The sequence below is a fragment of the Orcinus orca genome, chromosome 4 (genome assembly GCF_937001465.1).
Source record: "Orcinus orca chromosome 4, mOrcOrc1.1, whole genome shotgun sequence".
In the NCBI taxonomy this organism is placed as follows: Eukaryota; Metazoa; Chordata; class Mammalia; order Artiodactyla; family Delphinidae; genus Orcinus; species Orcinus orca.
In genome coordinates, this window is record NC_064562.1 from 141,909,127 (window position 1) to 141,923,845 (window position 14,719).

The 14,719-nt window shown below is 36.7% G+C and overlaps 1 protein-coding gene across 7 annotated transcripts in view; it reads left to right on the plus strand.

Moving 5' to 3' along the window:
• Nucleotides 1-14,719, plus strand: part of C4H4orf33 (chromosome 4 C4orf33 homolog) — a 144,254-nt gene that overhangs the window by 57,616 nt on the left and 71,919 nt on the right. For 6 of the 7 annotated variants that reach the window (XR_007477218.1, XR_007477219.1, XR_007477221.1 and 3 more), the window contains one exon: nt 2,473-2,534. The exons of the other annotated variant lie outside the window; for it this stretch is intronic. The gene's annotated coding sequence lies outside the window, so the exon portion shown is untranslated. The remainder of the gene's footprint in view (nt 1-2,472; nt 2,535-14,719) is intronic. 7 annotated transcript variants of the gene reach the window in all.

The window sequence follows — 14,719 nt, forward strand, 5'->3', positions numbered from 1 at the left end:
TGCTGATTGTTCTTTGGGGGTATCCCTTGAGTATGTCCCTTCATCGCCATCCTCAGCATGACTTCCTGAGGACTGTCTAGACCGTTACAGTATATGGTTTCCTACGGGTTTCTGCTCCCAGCGTCACAGTACATGGTTTCCGACGGGTTTCTGCTCCCAGCATCTCCCTGATCCTGCTTATTCCACACACAGTGACCTGGTTGGTGGTCCTAAAACACCACTTTGATTATGTCACTACATTTTTTCAAGAAGATTAATAGCTCCGTTTTGCTTGCAAGGTTAAGCCCAAAATTGTTAGACTGCTGTCCAGGGCCTTTGACTGGCTCCTGTTCAAACTGTGTTCAATTACCGTTCTTCCAGAAACCTCTGCCTTAACCAAGCAGATCTGCTCATTCTAACTTAAACGATTTGAACCTTTGAACACATAGAATTTCCCTTCCTTTCTGCCTACCCAAATCCTCCCTTTTCAACCTGACTAAAATGTCACCTCCTTTGTGAAGACTTCTAAGATAATCCAGTTCTTGGTGATTACTCAGTCTTTTGAACTCCTATAATATATCTATGCTGTGCCATTCATCAAAAAATTTATCATATACTGCTTCATGACATTTGCATAACCCCAAATTGAATTTCCTCTATTATTTTTGACTGCTGTTTCAATTCTTAGGTAGTGTCTGTTTTCCTTATTATCTTTAAAACTCCTAAAAGGCAAGAACATGTCTTTTCTGTTCCCTGAGTGGATTTACTATAAAGCTAATGAAACTTATGCTTCAGGGCCCCTTACTTGCATGGTTCCCTTCTAATGTCCTGTGTCTACTTTTGTTTTGATAATTTTGAATTTTTTTCAGACAGGGTCCTCCCACATTGTTAAGCTTCTGGCCCCATAAACCTTGGGTCCACCTCTGAATGGGAATGATAGCTAACAATTAATATTCATTTTGTGCTTATGTTGAGGCACTGTTCTGCTGTAATATTTCTGTTTAGCTACAGATAGAAAGAACCCCCTTCCCCTGTGCCACTCAAACCCCAATATAATAAATTATATTAATTGCCCAATTTGTAATGACAAAGAATACAGAAATCTGGCAGACGCAAGCACACACAGAGCAGGAGAAGATACAGGATCTCTCTGAGCAGCTTCCTTTGGCCCCCAAAGTCTTGGTAATGGCACAGTCCCAGCAGGGCTCAGTCATGAAGGCTCTGAGAAGGTGAATGATTTATTATGCCATGGACTTTTATGGTTGGAATTTATGTTATCACTCAAGAAAATCTTATACTAGCAATAATGTGTCCTTAATCAGAAATATTTGGAGACATTCTGAATTCTCTTCTCAAGTCTCATGTGGCATCAGAAGGTCATGTTGGATGTGGACGTAGAAGAATGGAGACATGCCAGTGCACAGGATGCCCTGAGTAGAATCTCTGTCCCCTGCTTGACCACATTCTGGCAAACACTTTATAAGTACTGTTCCATTTAATCCTCACTGCAATCCTGTGAGATAGGTATTGTTACTATCACCATTTTACAAATGAGGAAGCAGAGGCCCGGAGAAGGTCATTATCTTGCCTGTGATCACTCAGTGCATAAGTAATGGAGCTGGTACTCAAAAGGCCAAGTTGTCTGGTTTTAGAACTGGAATTTTTTAAATTCCTTACTAGATTGATTACAGTAGATGAATTCGTTTGTATTATCTTTTTAAAAATTCTTTTTGAAATTCTCTTTTTATTTATTTAATCCCTCAAGTCTGTTCATTGACATTAATTTTGAAAAATATGCTGAGGGGAAAAAAAAAGATTCCAGTGAAAAATGTTTAGAAAACACTGCAAACTCTATTTGTCCCTTGGAGAGTCACTATGAATATTAGCATATTAGTAATTCCCAAATCCTTCAGAAGAGAAATCTGTTTCATATTATTAACCCAACATACATAAACATATTTTCTACTTTTCAGTAAAATACTAATAACAACAATGGCAACTAGAATTTATTGAGTACTTACTATGTGCCAGACACTATTCTAAAAACTTCATATATTAGTCCTATGATACCATTTTTACCTGCATTTGACAGATTAGGAAACTGAAGCATAAAGCATTTGAGAAATTTGTCCAAGCTTACATAGTGGCTTAGGCACAATTTGAAGTCAACTACTATTCTAAGCTGCCTCCCACATTTAATACCTACTATCTGTAGAAATTGTGCGGAATTAATGTTTCAATGAAATCACTTCGGGATACAATTGAAACGTTACTTTGTATGGACAACATATAAATTAACTTTTAATATTCACAAGGTCCCGAGAATATTACATCGAGTTTTCTGAAATAGTTTGCAGTAATGTTGAATATAAAACTTTAATTTTATAAGACACTAGATTTCCATTCTTCAGAATGTGACTCTTTACAAATGTTTCCTTTCTTGACTCTTTGTGGATTAAATTTCTCAATATGATGATTGTTTTTTATTTGCAGTTGTTGAATCATTTTTGTTTGAACAGCAAGACTAAACAGCACCTGGAGGTGGAACTCTGCCCGTAAGTTCTCTCTTTTCTTTTTTTTAAATAAATTTATTTTATTTATTTTTGGCTGTGTTGGGTCTCCATTGCTGTGCACAGGCTTTCTCTCACTGTGGCGAGTAGGGGCTACTCTTCCTTGAGGTGCGCGGGCTTCTCATTGCAGTGGCTTCTCTTGTTGCGGAGCACAGGCTCTAGGCATGCGGGCTTCAGTAGCTGTGGCACGCAGGCTCAGTAGTTGTGGCTCGCAGGATCTAGAGCACAGGCTGAGTAGTTGTGGCACACGGGCTTAGTTGCTCCACGGCATGTGGGATCTCCCCGGACCAGGGCTCGAACCCGTGTCCCCTGCATTGGCAGGCAGATTCTTAACCACTGCGCCACCAGGGAAGTCCCGTAAGTTCTCTTTTAATATACACAAGCTGCTCACTGCTTTAGGCTAACTTTCCAAATAGTTTTAAAAATCATTAAACTCATAAAGCAATTATACTCCAATAAAGATGTTAAAAAAAATCACTAAACTCTCATTCTATTTGGTTTGAAAAATATGCATGAGTCCCTCCCGTATTTATTATTGTAGACCTCATACGAAGTTAGAAGCGTTAAAGTAGGTAGACTGTGCATTTCCACTGAAATACAGAATCACACAGGTGATTGAGAATATATTTCCTTAAGGCTGACCCACTTCCTGATTTAAATTCATCATGATTGGGTTTTTTTCATGAAACTAGTCTCACAGTTCTCAAAATTATAGAGAGCTTCTAGTGTAGTTATGACACCCAAAGTTTTTTTAGGATACTTTTGATTCTAGTTCAACTCCATTAAGTAAGTTCTATACACACACACACACACACACACACACACACACACACACACACACACACACACACACACACACCCTTACATTTTATAGACTTTGTCTTTGAGTTAACAAGCAAACAAAGTTTAGAAGGTAATTTCCTAATGTGATGAGTTATGAGTTCCAAAGCATTTGTTTTAAACTTGAAACTTTTAAAATTTAAAGCCATCTATTTAACTCCATCCAGGGCATCACCCATTTCTACACAAAGTCCAGACAAGGGTGTATGGATTCTTCTGGCCCTTACTGTGCTGGGCAGACAATATTGATATCTGTAAAGATGCTCAGTCAGGGATTGTGGTTTAGAAACAAACTGCATGGCTATAGCTTTAAAGACAGTCATTTTGGATTGTTAAATATAATTTTACCACTCTTAAAAAGCACTTACCACATTCAGTGTATTTGAATCCCTTCACGTTTTGCCTGGTGAAAATGCTGTATTGGACTTCCTCTGTGACAGCCAGTCATCTAAGTATGTACTTCACCTCCTCAAATTAACCTTATCCACAGATTTCTCTCTCTTTCTTTTGGTAAAAGTTGTTCCTTAAAGTGCTTATTCATTTCTGTCCTCTTATCACAAAGCTTGTTTTATGATTTTCTTAGATGTAACAAATTAGCAAATTCAGTTAGGTGTAGCTGAGTCACTGAACCTAATACTTTTTTTTAAATATAAAACACATATTTTGTGTACTTTTCTCCTTTGATGATAAAAGGAAATCACATACATTGTGAAACACTTAGGAAATAATAAAAGGCACATACACAAATAAAAATCAGCTGTAATATTACTACCCAGGTGAAGTCACTATTCACCTCTGAGTATATAACCAGCATCTAAATAGCTGAATATGACCAGCAGATTGGTCTTTCTTGTTTGTTTGTTTTGTTTTGGTTTTTCCGTTTTTTTACTTACAGTGTGTTTTTACAATTTTGAATTTAACTGCCTACACTCAGAGTGCTTCTCATAGTTACAGTGCATGCCTGGTCCTCTGCATATTTGAGCACGAGATCTCTAGAATCACGATGCAACAATTTTTTTTGAACATATTATCATATTGTCATAGAAAACACGCAGAAGCAATCAGCATTAGGTTCTTTCTGTCTCAAGTCCCAAGCTCCCAGTCAGATCATTTGCTTTCCATTGCATTCCTTTCCCTTAGAGGAAAAAGGGTAAGTGGCAGAGGGAACCACCATGCTGTTCTTGGCTTTGGCATTACTGACATTGTTAAAATGCTTCATCAGTTTGGATGTGTACACCTGAACTTTTGTGCATCTATTGGGCAGTTCTGATCCTCATTTTTTTTCTTTGAAGCAACGTGTGAGATGATAAAATAGGCCAATCAATGAGGCGTTTTAAGGCACTGTATTGTTTTTGCCAAGTCATGCTGGTGACACCTGAGATCTGTTAATTGAGCATCAGTTGTTTTAGATAACAACAGCAGCAATAATGACTTTACACAATGCTTACATTGTGTCAACTGCTATTCTAAGCACTTTTCACATGTTAAATCCTTTAGCCATACCATAGGACATTTTACAGGTGAGGAAACATATCTGTTGAATAACTTAACCAAGGTTTCACAGCTAGTAAGTAACAGAGTTTAAATTTGAATTCAAGAAGTCTGGTTTTTAAAGTCCAAGCTCTTTAATCCCTGTGCTGCTTCTGCTGATAACTTAATAACTATATTAACTTGAGTTGCTAAGATAATTTCTTCAAAATGAATCAGTTATTTTCTTCACTCTTATTAATTGTGTGGACATTCACATCTCGAGGAGAATAGTTTCAATGAGTAAAACCCAAATATTTTGTAGTTTTAATCATATAAATGCATAAAACATTAAAAATAGAAAACAAAAGTTGAAAACAAGTTGAAAATCTTGAGTATTTATAAGACTTTAAATATTTTGATTTATAAATTTATACTGTGCCTCTAGATATTCTGTGACTAAGTAAATTGAAAGTCTCCAGTATTCATCAGAATTCTTTTATTTATAAGTGAAAGAAATACAACTGAAGGAAATTTGATCAGAAAGAAAGAATTGTTGGCTCAGATACTTCAGAAGATCACAGGTGAACTAGCTAGCCTCCTTCAGTTTGCCTCAATCCAAAGATTAGAGGTGATGTCAACAAGTATTTCTCCCTTGCTCTTTTCTCTTCTTACACCTCCATGTCCTACCCCTCCCCCCCATTCGCCTCTAAATCCTTTCCACATCTATGTGCGTCTGTGTTGTTCTTTCCTCCTATAGAGAGGGGCTTCCTTTATGAGGTGGTGGTGAGGGAGGTGACTCAGGCAATTAGAAATTTACAACAGTCCTAACTTAGCCACCTTAAAGGAAGCAGATTTCTTCTTCCTGCTTCAGTATGTAAGGAGGCTGTGACACTGTCATTGCCAACCCTGCCAGAACCACATAGTTTGAAGGGTGAGGAGCAGTTCTTCAAAGGCAATGAGGGTTCTGAGAAAAAGGGAGAAGGAAAATCTGGCAGAGAGAAGTGTTTGGTGTTCATTTTATTTTCACATCTCCAGCACAGTCATTATATAGTCCTTAAATATAAATCCTATGGGTTATTCAAATTCTTCATGTTTTCTTTCTTTTGTTTCACCTGGAACCCTACCTTTTGGCAAATTTTCTGGAGGACTGAATGGAAAAACAAATGTGCATAAGCTATTTTGCCATATATCAGGAACTACTAAAGTATGTTGTTGGGAGATAAGATTGAAATCATTAGCATTTTAATTTCTTCTGTTAAAAGAATTGGTTTGTGTAGTCCTGAGAGTAATAAGAATATCAAGAATTTATCATTTGGGATTTTCAAGTTCTTATGTGTTAAGGCTTCTCGGAATGTCTTAATGGTATGCTTCATTAACTCAACCACATTTATTGCCACTTTGAAGATTTTATTATTTAGATTATATAAAGGTAGGCATTTTACTGTAAGTAGTTATTGCCTATATTGTCTTTCTAAGCCAGGATCTTGGAAGGAACTAGATTATCTTGATATGTTAGAAGTCCTGCTTCGTTTAATCTTAATAGAGCATTCGTCCATGTGGTTTATAATTCTTGAAATGAATGCCTGTAATAAAGAAAATTAAATTACTTTAATGTAAAAATATGTCGTGATTACTGATTTATTTATTTAAAATACTTTTTTTTAGTACTTGCTATGTTCCAGGCATTGTTTTAGGCACTGGAGATACAGTAATGAAAAAAAAAATTGGCAAAAAGTCCTTTCCTCATGGAACATTTATTCAGTGAATTATAGTACATAAGTTATAATATGAATGGTTGTATTATTGACATCATTTTATAGATACTACGTGATTGACTTATAAATAACATTTATTGAGGACTTACAGTATGCCAGGCTATGCTAAGCATATTGTACATATTACCTTATTGTCTTCACCTCGGAAGGAGGTATTATTATTTTGTTCATTTTACAGGTGAGGTATAAAAAACTGAGGTACACTAAGTATCAAGAGCAGGGATTCAAACACAGACTCATCTGACCTGGAAGCCTGCAATCTTAACCACCATGCTGCACTGCTTCCAGTGCCCAGGGCATTGGCAGCAACACAGTGGGGCTAATAAACGATCATTGCATAGAAGTATTTCTGAGCCATACTTATAATAATGGCATTGTGTTAGGCACTAGAGACAGTAGACGGATGAGTGTGACAAAGTCCTTTACCTTATTTGCTTTAATTAAACTTACTAATAACTTGGAGGGAACTGTTAACTAAGATGTCTGTGAAGTGACAGAATCTGTAAAGTGCAGATTAAATATAAGTATGGCGAATGTCAACAGATGTCGTGTTATAAATTAGGATAGTAAATTACCCCATGATTATGACATGAATCAATCAAATCATCTGAAACTACTATAGGTGATGAATAAGAGGAATCTTCAATTCCAATAAATTAATCTCACAACCATGGGACATAATTTTTTTCTATACTCTGAATCTAGAGCTTGCCCTGTAGATTTTCAAATATATTTGTTTGAAAGATTTTGTGGTTATTTCTTTGTTTTTTAAAAAGGGTAAGGATATGTGAAATTTGGTATTGTATAAAAATGATAATTAAAGAAAATTTTTTCTAGGTACTCAATGTATTTCCCAGTAATCTATTCCTTGGTTCTAAAAGTTGCCTTTTCCTTACCCCTTCCTTTCCTTTGCCTCATTCTGTCTGGCTCTTTTTTCCTGCCTCCTACTTTCTCTCCCTTGTCCCAACTTTTCTTTTCCTATCTGGCTTAGAATTGTAGAATACTAGGGCTGGAAGAACCATTAAGGTCCATATATTCCAAAGTTTTATTCAGTTTAGAAATCGCTCCTTCCGTCTTGTTGTTGGAGCAAAGGTTGTTACCCAACCTTTGATGGAAAAGAAGATATAGTGTTGGAAGGGCAGTAACCTCTAAAGAATGCCATTGTTAGAAAGTAATTTTCCATATTTAATTGAAACTCACTTCTATATACTTCCTAGATGCTGTTCCCAGTTTTGACTTTTAGATGAACAAAAACAAGTTTATTTCTCATCTATGTGATAAGTTGGGCAAAAACCTAATCACAGGGCCACATCCAGCTGCAAGGGAGGCTAGGAAATGTCACCTCTAGCCAGGCAGTCACAGGCCAGCTAAACCCAATACTACCTATTATTAAAAGGTAGCAAGAGAGACTAGATACTGATGGACAATTAGCAGTAATACTACATGTATAAAACACGAAAACAAGTGAAACATAAACATCATGTTCTGTGTTCTGTGATGGTCATTCAGGTACAGCCACAAGAAGAGACCCAGGAGAAGCTCAGAAAAACAAAGTTTATTATACTTATAGGCCCTAGAAACAGAAGGCATGACATAACATGAAGAGCAACATGAGAAAGCACTAGCATGGGTCAGGAGCCAGAAGGGGCAGAGGTGAGGGGGTGTGTGGGCTTGGATTTTCTGAGAGAAAGGCAAGGCAGGGCATTGTAAATAGGTCAGGTTTGGCTTGTTTGAAAAATTTTGGCAGTCTGTAAGCTCTAAGGTCGTCCTTAGTTACCTGCTACCTGGCCCTGGGATGATTAAGGCAGAGATATACTGCCTCCTGGGTGGTATGACCAGATAAAGGAAGCATGGCTCTGGATTGCTTAGTTTACATATCAAAAGCATGCTGGGAACACAATGAGGTATTACCCCATACCTATTAGAATGGCTGTTATCAAAAAGACTAGAAATAATGAGTGTTGACAAAGATGTGGAGAAAAGGGAAGCCTTGCATACTGTTGGTGGGAATGTAAATTGGCACAGCTACTATGGAAAATAATATGGAGGTTCCTCAAAAAATTAAAAATAGAACTACTGTATGACCCAGCAATTCCACTTCTGGGTATTTATCTGAAGAAAATGAAAACACTAATTTGAAAAAAATATATGCACATGCATATATGCATATATCCCCACGTTCATTGTAGCATTATTTATAGAGACAAGACATGGAAACAATCTAAGTGTCCATTGATGGATGAAAGAAGATGTGATATATATCTACAATGGAATATTATTTAGCCATGAAAAAGAATGAAATCTTACCACTTGTGACAAGATGGATGGACCTCAAGGACATTATACTAAGTGAAATAAGTCAGGCAGAGTAAGACAAGTACCTGATGATCTCTTTTATATGTGGAATCTAAAATTATCTATCTATCTATATTGATAGAAAGATGGAGAGAGAGATAGATAATCTAAGCTTATAGATACAGAAAACAGATTGGTTCCCCAGAGGTTGGGGTGGGGGTGGGGTAGATGGAAAAGGGAGAAATGGATGAACTGGGTTTTTTTTGTTTTTAGTTTAAATAAATTGAATGTTTTAAAAATTAAAAAAAGAAAAAAATTAAATTAAGATACATTTTTGTAATTTTTTCTAAAAAATGTGAATTCATATGCCTTAGATGTTTCTTAGAGTGTCAATGCAGTGATGGAAAAATGTAGAAAGCATATACAATTTTTTTTCAAAAAATGTATTCTTTATTATTTTTACCAGTCACTGCAAATGATATTTAAAAAATACAAATAGTATACATCACTATAAGAACTTAAACATGTAGGTCAAATAGTGCTAAATTGAGTGTCATTATTTTGTCCATTATTACAGGTGAACAAGTATGGTAAATAATAAAATTTAAAGAAATTAAGTATTAAAATTCTTCAATTTAATTTGCTTATGTTACAACTTTGAACACTACTAATTTAATTTTACTTTCTAATTTTAAAGACATCATTATTGGGAACCTGAATTATTAAGAAATACTTCTAAGATGTTCATTCCTTAACATTTTTGATGAGGGAGTTTAGTTTTTGACCTTGTAAATATGACATTTAGCAAGTATGTACTTAATTCAGACTTTGGTTGAAATACACACATCTCTTGTGTGAAGAGCAGTAAATCAACTGAGGCTGGATTGATGCTGATACTTTGCCAACTCTGTTTTGTGAGCAGAATATTTTAGTATACTGTGAACAATGTGTTAAACATTATTAACATGAGTCTAAATAACTGGTCCTGAAATTAATGTTCTTTTATCTGACAACTTCTCCTATTAATAGAAATAGAGCTGAGAGGAGTTTAAGTCAAGATGGCAGAGTAGAAGGACGTGTGCTCACTTCGTCTTGCGAGAGCACCAGAATCACAACTAACTGCTGCACAATCATTGACAGGAAGACTGGAACTCACCAGGAAAGATACTCCACATCCAAAGAAAAAGTAGAAGCCTCAATGAGACAGAACAAGGGGCACAATCACAATAAAATCAAATCCCATAACTGCTGGGTGGGTGACTCACAGACTGGAGAACACTTATACCACAGAAGTCCACCCACTGGAGTGAAGGTTCTGAGCCCCACGTCCGGCTTCCTAACCTGGGGGTCCGGCAATGGGAGGAGGAATTCCCAGAGAATCAGACTTTGAAGGCTAGCAAGGTTTGATAGCAGGACTTTGACAGGTCTGTGGGAAACAGAGACTCCACTCTTGGAGGGCACACAAAGTAGTGTGTGCATTGGGACCCAGTGGAAGGAACAGTGATCCCAAGGGAGACTGAACCAGACCTACCTGCTAGTGTTGGAGGGTCTCCTGCAGAGGCAGGAGGAGCTGTGGCTCACCATGGGGACAAGGACACTGGCAGCAGAAGTTCTGGGAAGCACTCCTTGGTGTGAGCCCTCTCAGAGTCCGCCATTAGCCCCACCAAAGGGCCTGTAGGCTCCAGTGCTAGGACACCTCAGACCAAACAAACAACAGGGTGGGAACTCAGCCCCATGCATCAACAGACAAGCGGATTAAAGTTTAACTGAGCTCTGCCCACCAGAGCAACATCCAGCTCTACCTACCACCAGTCCCTCCCATCAGGAAGCTTGCACAACCCTCTTAGATAGCCTCATCCACCAGAGGGCAGACAGCAGAAGCAAGAAGAACTGCAATCCTACAGCCTGTGGAATGAAAACTACATTCAGAGAAAGACAGACAAAATGAAAAGACAGAGGGCTATGTACCAGATGAAGGAACAAGATAAAACCCCAGAAAAACAACTAAATGAAGTGGAGATAGGCAACCTTCCAGTAAAAGAATTCAGAATAATGATAGTGAAGATGATCCAGAACCTTGGAAAAAAATGGAGGCAAAGATCTAGAAGATGCAAGAAATGTTTAACAAAGACCTAGAGAAATTAAAGAACAAACAAACAGAGATGAACAATACAATAACTAAAATGAAAAATACACTAGAAGGAATCAATACTAGAATAACTGAGGCAGAAGAACGGATAACTGACCTGGAAGACAGAATGGTGGAATTTATGCCACGGAACAGAATAAAAAAAAAAGAATGAAAGAGAAATGACAGCCTGAGAGACCTCTGTGACATTAAATGCACCAACATTTTGCATTATACGGGTTCCAGAAGAAGAGAGAGAGAAAGGACCCGAAAAAATATTTGAAGAGCTTATAGTCGAAAACTTTCCCAACTTGGGAAAGGAAAGAGCCACACAAGTCCAGGAAGTGCAGAGTCTCAGGCAGGATAATTGCAAGGAGAAACAATCTGAGACACATAGTAATCAACCTGACAAAAATTAAAGACAAAAAATTATTAGAAGTAACAAGGGAAAAATGACAAATAACATACAAGGGAACTCCCATAAAGTTAACAGCTGATTTCTCAGCGGAACTCTACAAGCCAGAAGGGAGTGGCACGATATATTTAAAGTGATGAAAGGGAAGAAGCTACAACCAAGATTACTCTAACTAGCAAGGATCTCATTTAGATTTGATGGAGCTTTACAGACAAGCAAAAGCAAAGAGAATTCAGCACCACCAAACCAGCTCTACAACAAATGCTAACGGAACTTCGGTAAATGGGAAACACAAGAGAAGAAAAGGACCTACAAAAACAAACCCAAAACAATTAAGAAAATGGTAATAGGAACATACATATTGATAATTACCTTAAATGTGAATGAGTTAAATGCTCTAACCAAAAGATACAGGCTCACTGAATGGATACAAAAACAAGACCCATATATATATATATATATATATATATATGCTGTCTACAAGAGACCCACTTCAGACCTAGGGACACATACAGGCTGAAAGTGAGGGGGTGGAAAAGATATTCCATGCAAATGGAAATCAAAAGAAAGCTGGAGTAGCAATTCTCATATCAGACAAAATAGACTTTAAAATAAAGAATGTTACAAGAGACAAGGAAGGACACTACATAATGATCAAGGGATCGATCCAAGAAGAAGATATAACAATTATAAATATATATGCACCCAACATAGGAGCACCTCAATACATAAAGCAAATGCTAACAGCTATACAAGAAGAAATCGACAGTAACACAATAACAGAGGGATAATTTAACACCTCACTTACACCAATGGACAGATCATCCAGACAGAAAATTAATAAGGAAACACAAGCTTTAAATGATGCAATAGACCAGATTGATTTAATTGATATTTGTAGGACATTCCATCCAAAAACAGCAGATTACACTTTCTTTTCAAGTGTACACAGAACATTCTTCAGGATAGATCACATCTTGGGTCACAAATCAATCCTCAGTAAATTTAAGAAAATTGTAATCATATCAAGCATCTTTTCCGACCACAATACTATGAGATTAGAAAGAAATTACAGGGAAAAAAACTTTAAAAACACAAACACATGGAGGCTAAACAATATGCTACTAAATAACCAAGAGATCACTGAAAAAATGAAAGAGGAAATCAAAAAATACCTAGAGACAAATGACAACGAAAACAAGACGATCCAAAAGCTATGGGATGCAGCAAAAGCAGTTCTAAGAGGGAAGTTTATAGCTATACAAGCCTACCTCAAGAAACAAGAAAAATCTCACATAAACAATCTAACCTTACACCTAAAGGAACTACAAAAAGAACGAACAAAACCCAAAGTTAGTAGAAGGAAAAATATCATAAAGATCAGAGCAGAAATAAATGAAACAGAAACAAAGAAAACAATAGCAAAGATCAATAAAACTAAAAGCTGGTTCTTTGAGAAGATAAACAAAATGGATGAACCTTTAGCCAGACTCATCAAGAAAAAGAGAGAGAGGACTCAACACAATAAAACTAGAAATGAAAAAGGAGAAGTTACAATGGACACCACAGAAATACAAAGCATCATAAGACTACTACAAGCAACTCTATGCCAATAAAATGGACAACCTGGAAGAAATGGACAAATTCTTAGAAAGATATCACCTTCCAAGACTGAACCAGGGAAAAAGATAAAATATGAACAGACCAATCACAAGTAATGAAACTGTGATTAAAAATCTTCCCAAAAACAAAAGTCTAGGACCAGATGGCTTCACCAGTGAATTATATCAAACATGTAGAGAAGAGGTAACACCAATCTTTCTCAAACTCTTCCAAAAAACTGCAGAGGAAGGAACACTCCCAAACTCACTCCACGAGGCCACCATCATCACCATGATACCAAAACCGGAGAAAGATACTTCAAAAAAAGAAAATTATACACCACTATCACTGATGAATATAGATGCAAAAATCCTCAACAAAATACTAGCAAACAGAATCCAACAACACATTAAAAGGATCATACACCATGATCAAGTGGGGTTTATCCCAGGGATGCAAGGATTCTTCAGTATATGCAAATCAATCAATGTGATACACCATATTAGCAAATGGAAGAATAAAAACCATATGATTATCTCAATAGATGCAGAAAAAGCTTTTGACAAAGTTCAACACCCATTTATGATAAAAACTCACAGGAAAGTGGGTATAGAGGGAACCTACCTCAACATAATAAAGGCCATATATGACAAACCCACAGCAAACATCATTCTTAATGGTGAAAATCTGCAAGCATTTCCTCTAAGATCAGGAAAAAGACATGGATGTCCACTCTCACCACTATTGTTCAACATCGTTTTGGAAGTCCTAGCCATGGCAATCGGAGAAGAAAAAGAAATAAAAGGAATACAAATTTGAAAAGAAGAAGTAAAACTGTCACTCTGCAGATGACATGATACTATACATAGAGAATCCTAAAGACGCCACCAGAAAACTACTAGAGCTAATCAATGAATTTGGTAAAGTTGCAGTATACAAAATTAATGCACAGAAATCTCTTGCATTCCTATACACTAACAACGAATGATCAGAAAGAGAAATTAAGGAAACACTCCCATTCACCATTGCAACAAAAAGAATAAAATACCTAGGAATAAACCTACCTAAGGAGGTAAAAGACCTATACTCAGAAAATTATAAGACACTGATGAAAGAGATAAAAGATGACACAAACAGATAGAGAAATATACCATGTTCTTGTATTGGAAGAATCAGTATTGTGAAAATGACTCTACTACACAAAGCAATCTACAAATTCAATGCAATCCCTATCAAATTACTAATGGCATTTTTTACAGAAGTAGAACAAGAGATCCTAAAATTTGTATGGAGACACAAAAAAACCCGAATAGCCAAAGGAATCTTGAGGGAAAAAAACAGAGCTGGAGGACTCAGACTCACTGACTTCAGACTATACTACAAAGCTACAGTAATCAAGACAATATGGTACTGGCACAAAAAAAGAAATATAGATCAGTGGAACAGGATAGAAAGCCCAGAGATAAATCCACACAACTATGGTCAACTAATCTATGACAGAGGAGGCAAGGATATACAATGGAGATTAGACAGTCTCTTCAGTGAGAGGTGCAAGGATAACTGGACAGCTACATGTAAAAGAATGAAATTAGAACACTCCCTAACACCATACACAAAATTAAACTCAATATGGATTAAAGACCTA